We start from the raw sequence: 7,573 nt of genomic DNA, 5'->3' as shown, positions 1-7,573 counted from the left end.
GTTTATCTACTCAGAGGAAAAGAAGTTATTATATGAGAAAAGATACTCGCACGCGCATGTTTATCTACTCAGAGGAAAAGAAGTTATTATATGAGAAAAGATACTCGCACGCGCATGTTTATCTACTCAGAGGAAAAGAAGTTATTATATGAGAAAAGATACTTGCACGCGCATGTTTATCTACTCAGAGGAAAGAAGTCATTATATGAGAAAAGATACTCGCACGCACATGTTTATAGCAGCACAATTCAAAAACATGGAACCATCCCAAATGCCAATCAATCAATGAGTGGATAAAGAAACTGTGGTATATACATAAGACAGAATACTACTCAGTCATAAAAGAATGAATTAATGGCATTCACAGCAACTTGGATGGAAATGAAAACCATTATTCTAAGTGAAGTAACTCAGGAATGGAAAACCAAACATCATATGTTCTCACTCATAAGTGGGAGCTAAGCTAAAAGCATGCAAAGGTAAAGAATGATACAATGGACGTTGGTGACTCCAGAGGAAAGGATGAGAAGGGCATGGCTATAAATTGGGTTCAGTATATAACGCTTGGGTGACGGGTGCACCAAAATCTCACAAATCACAACTAAAAAACTTACTCATGGCCGGGCGCGGTGGCTCACGCCTGTAATCCCGCACTTTGGGAGGTCGAGGCAGGCGGATCATGAGGTCAGATCTAGACCATCCTGGCTAACATGGATCTCTACTAAAAATATGAAAAATTAGCCGGGTGTGTGGCGGCGCCTGTAGTCCCAGCTACTTGGGAGGCTGAGGCAGGAGAATGGCGGGAACCTGGGAGGCGGAGCTTGCAGTGAGCCGAGATCGTGCTATTGCACTCCAGCCTGGGCAACAGAGAGAGTCCCGATCCCCCAAAAAAAAAAAAAAAAAAAAAAAAAATCATGTAACCAAATACCACCTGTTCCTCAAAAACTTATGGAAATAAAAAATAAAGTTTTCATAAGGTTCAATTTCTTTTTTTTTTTTTTTTTGAGACGGAGTCTCGCTCTGTCGCCCAGGCTGGAGTGCAGTGGCGTGATCTCGGCTCACTGCAAGCTCTGCCTCACCGGTTTACGCCATTCTCCTGCCTCAGCCTCCCCAGTAGCTGGGACTACAGGTGCCTGCCACCTCGCCTGGCTAGTTTTTTGTATTTTTTAGTAGAGACGGGGTTTCACCGTGTTAGCCAGGATGGTCCCGATCTCCTGACCTCGTGATCCGCCGGTCTCGGCCTCCCAAAGTGCTGGGATTACAGGCTTAAGCCACCGCGCCCAGCCAAGGTTCAATTTCTTAAACTGAGTAGGATATTCAGAGTTGTTCATTATTCTTTAAACTGTTCCTGTGCATTTTATATATTTTGGTATGTATATTATACACACTCACACAAACACACACAGGCACGGGGGCACTTGCAAAGAAACACCTGAAGAAATACTCTCCAGCTGACCCAGTCAGTGCCTGATGGGAATGCTGCTCTGCAGTGATGAGGGAGTCGCAAGCAAAAGATGTTCATCTGTGATGTTCCAGAACACACACATCTTACACGGCTAGAAGAAAGTCAGGTCATCTCCCCATGTAACAGTCTGTGTCCCTTATGAAGAATCTCTTCATAAAATCCTTATAAAATGGTTTACCTGAATTTCTTCAAAGCCCAGCCAGCCCACATCCCAACTTATCCATACACAGGGCCTCTGACCATCTCTGGTCCACATGACATCACACTTAAATTCCTCTATGGCTTGTGAGAAAAGCTCATCACCTGATTAGATCATAAGCTCCAGTAATCACGGACATGAGTCCCCATGGGCCTTCAGTAAATCCAAGTGTGTGACTGTGATGTCTGTGGGGCTCCAGCTCCCCTTCTGCTCTGACCTTCTTGGCACTAAGGCAGGCTTGCTGCAGGCAGATGCGAAAGAAAGACCTCAGTCCCTCAATCTCTCCCGACCCCCTTTCACAAGTCTGTAGCCCAGGAAAAATGTGTAATATGGAGCCACCAGTGACAAGCTGTGTGATTTTGGAAAGTCACTTACCAAAGAGACTTCCTGGTGCCCTCGTCTTTCACCTGTAAAATGGGATCATCATGGTATCTACCTTCATTGCATTGTAAAAGTAATAAGAGTCAATGTGTGTAAAGCAGACACAACAGGCCTGGCTTCCCAAGTGTTAACTACAATTTCAGGTCCACAACCCCTCACCTGCAATTCCAAAAGCCAAATATGCTTTAAAAACTGAACTTTCTTTCAAAACTTTGCAACAAACTCTTTGGCAGCAAAACCTGGACTGACCTGAGGCTCTTCATAATGTCTAATTCTGTCACTATAAATATCCACACATTTTGCTGCAGAAATTATGTTTCATTAAGGGATGCATCAGTATGACTGATAAAACTCAAACAGTCTGACTTCTTCCCCAGGTCCAGCCAGGTTTGGGTCAGGAAGCCTGACTTGTTACCATTTCACAGTTGCTCCACCTCTCAGCAGTTTACCACCTTTTCCTCCACTGTGCCTTAGGCTGGCCCCATCCACTTGCTACAGCCTCCAGCCATTAGGGCATGAGCCCATCTTCACAGCTTACCAAGAGCTTGCTCTGGGTCACAATCCAACCAAGCTCTGAAATAAAATCAAAGTCATTCACAGCCCGGTCCCTAGCCTTATCCCCACCCAGTTCCACCTGTAGGTTCAGACCACTCCTGAGGGCTGGTCCAGTCTCTCCTTGTATCCTGTCTTCCTCAGGCTCCTACTCTGGCCTGACTGCTTTCTTCTTCAGTGCTGTACCTTTTGCCTGGGGTGCTATTCCCTGCCTATGGGATCCCCTGCAATGTCCTTCTCATCCATCAGGCTTCCAATCAAGTCTTCTCTTATCACAGCTTTCACCACAATAGACTGAAATTAATAATCCATCTTCAGGGCCGGGCGCAGTGGCTCAAGCCTGTAATCCCAGCACTTTGGGAGACCGAGACGGGCGGATCACGAGGTCAGGAGATCGAGACCATCCTGGCTAACGTGGTGAAACCCCGTCTCTACTAAAAAATACAAAAAACTAGCCAGGCGAGGTGGCGGGTGCCTGTGGTCCCAGCTACTCAGGAGGCTGAGGCGGGAGAATGGCGAGAACCCGGGAGGCAGAGGTTGCAGTGAGCTGAGATCCGGCCACGGCACTCCAGCCTGGGCGACAAAGCAAGACTCCATCTCAAAAAAAAAAAATAATCCATCTTCAGGTCGACCCCACCTCTGTATCCCAAGAAGGCAACATGGCATCTGGCATGCAGCAGGCCCTCAATAAATGCTTGCTGAACCAAACTAATCATGCCACAGAGCCACATGGCCACATTCCAGGGCACCCTATCCATGTCAACCTGCCGCAGACTTTTCATTTTCATCTTTACTATCTGGCTTTGAGACAACTATTTAGAAAAGAACCAGAAGCTCTTGATATATGCTTGACCCTAACTAAAATATACTCCTAAAAGAGTCTCTGAAACCATGCATAGGAAATATGTCAGTGAGGAGTCTAATAAATTACAGTGGACTCAACCAGGACAGAGGGGAATACATAGCTAAGAAGCTCAGCAAAGACCCATTCTACCTTTCAGGAGTCTGCAGACTGTGCTCCCCAATTCTACCTTTCAGGAGTCTGCAGACTGTGCTCCCCAGGCCCTCCATCCCCTCACATGTGGCTCCTACATCTTTCTTGCCCTGCCTGAGACGACCAACAGAGGAAGGGGACATCGGTAGCCAGTGCCCCCACATACTAAGCAAACTCACAAAGGGAATAATGTCTAGACAGAGGCTGTTAGGCAGCCACACTATCACCTTTTCATTCGTTTGGCAAACATCTGAAGTGTAAACTGGGTGCCAGGCATGTATGCATAAAATTGTAATTATGACAGGGCTAAGAAGGAAAGGAGGTGTTGATCAGAACCCATAAAACGGAAACTGACCTAGTCAGGGAGGTCAGAGAATACCTCCCTGAGGAAAAGATAACCTAAAGGAGAGCTGCAGAAACAGTAACAACTCCCTCAGCAGGCAGGGAATAGCACCCCAGGCAAAAGGCACAGCACAGGAGAAGCAAAGCAGTCCCGCCAGGGTAGGGAATCTGCGGGAGACAGGGTAGGAGAGGCTGGACCAGCCCTGCAGAGACTCGAAGGCCCTGTTAAGGCGGCCTGTATCAGAGCAGTGGGAAGTTTAAAAAAAAAAAAAATTTCAGGCAGAGCATAACAGAATGAAGGGTGTATGTTAACAAGCTTATTCTGGCTGCAGTCTGGACAATTGAGTATGCAGGCCCCAACGCCGATGAAGGAAGATGGACAAAAAGGTTACGGCAAAAGGGTGAGGCCTATGGAGAGAAATGGACACACCTAAGGAGGACTCAAAATGTGAAACCATCAAGTCTGGATAATTGGTTGAGGGGGTAGGGCAGGGGAGAAAGCTGATCAGGGAAGCCTCCTAGATTCTGGCACCCTATGGCTGGTGCACAGAGGTGCCACTCACCAAGCCCAGCAGCACTGGGAGGAGGAACAAGCAGCACTGGGAGGAGGAAGTGGTCACGAGCTGCCCAGAGGTCCGACTGGGCATTCTCAACTAAACTGATCCAGGCACTCGGCAAGAAAAAGCACCTCGGTGTGAGACGTGGAGCTCCCCAGGCCACTCTACAGGGCCCTAGGGGGTTGGGAGGCGGGAGAGCTGCTGTTTAAAATGTAAATTTCTCCAAGGAAAGACAGGACAACCCAATGCTGTCTTAGCGCCTAAATTACAAAACGGAAATAGGTGAGAGTAGAGAAATTTGAATAAGGCCTGTAGGTGTTAATATCCTGGTTTTGTTGACTGTTCTGTAAAATAAGATGTTAACCCCTAGGAAATCTGGGCGAACCGTACATGGGAATTTTTGTTTGTTTTGTAATATTCTGAAATTCTGAAATTAATTCAAGATAAACATTATTCAAAAGACATTTTATAGATCAGCACCCCAAAGCTGAGCCAGGAGCCTAACAGCTCGGAAGGGCTTTTGTGGGATACTAGAGGAACTTCCTCCCTTCTCTTCATCTCAATAGCAAAAGAGAAAGAAGGGCAAAGACCCTCAGAAACCTCAGCGGCTTCCCAGGGGGACGCAAAGTTAAGAACGACCCGCCCCCAGCGCGCCCCAGCGCGGAGCCGCCCCGCCCGGGTACCTGACGCGGCATTCGCAGCTCGGCCGCCAGCCTCAGGCCGCCCGCCCCCTTAGGCCCCCCCCCCCCCCCCCCGCCTGACCTGGTCCCTCCCACCGTGCCCTTAGTCCATCCCTCTTTAGCCCGACCCCGCCCTGGTCCCCACCCACCCCGCTCCGCCTCCTGCTCCGCCTCCCGCTCAGCAGGGCCCGGCCTCGGCCTCGCACCCCAACCCGCAGAGGAAGCGCCCCCTTGCGGCCCTCGGAATCCCATTGTTCCTGTCCTGGTCCCGCCAGCCCACCGTGGACGCGGAGCAGTGAGGACGAACTCCTCGGACGCCGTTGAGAAAACGCAACATCAAGGCCAACCGCTCCTGCACTCAAGCTAAGCCCTGCCTGCGGCGCACAATGATGCCTACCTGCCCTGGCCCAGACGGAGCCTCGCGAGCCCGAACTGGACCGTGAGCCGCGCCGAACCGGAGCGCTGCGCTTGCGTTGGCGTCGGGCGTCGCGGCCGCGCAACGTCCGGCACGAGAGCGCTCGCCGCACCTCGGCCCGCCTTCCACGCCACGCCCCCGAACCAGGCCACGCCCCGGCCCGAGCAACCATCGAGACTCCGGGACCTCCGCGGCGCCTAGAGGGATCCCGAAAACGCCTGCGAGGCCAGAACGGCTGAAATAACGTCTCCCACCCCAGCGGGCCGGCTCTTCCCGCCACTCTCCCTTATCCTGCCACCCCCGTCCTCCCTTGGAAACTTTCCTCGCTTCTAATCAGGAGAGCATGGGGACTTTCTAGGGTAGTGGTTCTCAAATGTGGCCCCAATCTAACAGCAGCTTCACCTGGGAAACTGATGGAAATGCAACTCTTGGGACCCCACTCCAGGCCTACTGAATCAGAAATCTGAGGGTGTGCCCTGTAATCGGCCTTACCAACCCTGAAGGTAGCTGTGGTACAAACTAGGGCTTGAGAACCACTGCTGTATGGCAGGTTTCTCAGCCTCCACTCTTGACATTTGGGGCCTGGATAATTCTTTGTTGAGAGGGAAGGAGGCTGTCCTGTGCATTACAGGAGGCAGGGTCACGGATAAAATACAGTTAAATTTGAGTTTCAGGTAACAATGTTGTTCATCTAAGATTCACATTTAACTGGAGATCCCTGTATTTCATCTGGCTACCTTACCTACCTATAGTTTTACTTCGTAAAAATAACCCTAATTGTAGGATATTGAGCACCCCTAGCAACTAAGTGCCAGTAGCACACCACACTCTCCACTCTAGTTATGACAAATAAAAGTATCTCCCCCTACCCCTTGAGAATCACGGCTCTATAAGGACTTTGTCCCGCTGAAACCTAGTAGCCCATTAGGTATATAGGACAGTGTACTCCACAGCAAACTGCCTTGCCCTGAAAGGCTTTGAACACAGGAATCCCTGGGACCAGACCCTGTTAACATTCAAAAAGAGGGCCACTTAGTGAAGAGTTTGTATTTGCTTCTCCACCCTGACACTTCACAAATGTTATTTGGTCCCTGTAAAGTGTGTTCCAAAACACCTGCATCCGAAGGAAAAAAAAAATCATGTTCATTTGTGGGATTCTGGAGCGAAGGGCACGTATAAGTTTGTCATCATTCATTCCACGTATGAGCAATTTGAGGAGACAGATCATGAGCCCTGGGAAAATGGGAGTGCTACTCTAGGTGAGGTAGAGTGGTGTTTCTAACTTGCTTTGTTCCCCAGATCCCGTGTCTCATTCATTCATTCATTCAAGTGTTAAATGAGTGTCCTGTGACAGTCACTCCTCTGGGCAGTGCTGTTAGAACAGTGAAAGAAATAAAAGGCACAAGAGAAAAACCCTCTTGTCATGATGCTTACATTTCAGCGGGAGGACCAGACAATAAACAAAATATATGGTGTGTCAAAGTGGAAAGTGCTAGGAAGAAAATAAAGGAAGCAAAGGGGACCAATAAGACTGTTGTGAACTCAGTTTTAAATAATTTGGTCGGGGAAGGTTGGTGAGTGAGAAGGTTGTATTTGAGGGAAAAGCCAAAGAATATGAAGAGCAAATTCCCCATGCAGAATTCAAGGGGGAAAGTACTTGAAGCAGAGAGAATGGCATGTGCAAATGCTCTGAGGCGAAGCAAGCCTAGCACATTTGAGAATGGCTGGAGACAAAAGAACGAAGAGAGTCAAAGAAATGAGGTCAAAGAGGGGGTGAGTTGAACAAGGAGTAATAAGATACATATATAGTGTGCTTGCTGGCTGTTTCTTCCATACCTTTATGAACTAGAGAGAATTGTCACTGCAATTTGGATACTTGCATATGTAAAGTTAATAAAAAGATCAGGACCAAGTGTAAGTGTTTATGGAGCTGCAAAGAGCCCATCTAGACATTTTCAGTGCATTGCTTGGAATAAAGCTACGTTTAA

At 48.7% G+C, this 7,573-nt stretch overlaps 1 protein-coding gene across 2 annotated transcripts in view; it reads right to left on the bottom strand.

Moving 5' to 3' along the window:
* The window catches only part of PGBD2 (piggyBac transposable element derived 2), a 24,359-nt gene extending 18,646 nt beyond the window's left edge, over positions 1-5,713 (bottom strand). The window contains exon 1 of one of the 2 annotated variants that reach the window (XM_023196575.1): positions 5,568-5,713. The gene's annotated coding sequence lies outside the window, so the exon portion shown is untranslated. The remainder of the gene's footprint in view (positions 1-5,567) is intronic. The other variant, XM_023196577.2, reaches the window with a different exon arrangement.
* Positions 5,714-7,573: the final 1,860 nt, after the last annotated feature.

The sequence above is a fragment of the Piliocolobus tephrosceles genome, chromosome 1, assembly GCF_002776525.5.
Source record: "Piliocolobus tephrosceles isolate RC106 chromosome 1, ASM277652v3, whole genome shotgun sequence".
In the NCBI taxonomy this organism is placed as follows: Eukaryota; Metazoa; Chordata; class Mammalia; order Primates; family Cercopithecidae; genus Piliocolobus; species Piliocolobus tephrosceles.
The sequence above is the reverse complement of the archived record's forward strand: the minus strand, read 5'-3'. Positions and strand labels throughout refer to the sequence as shown.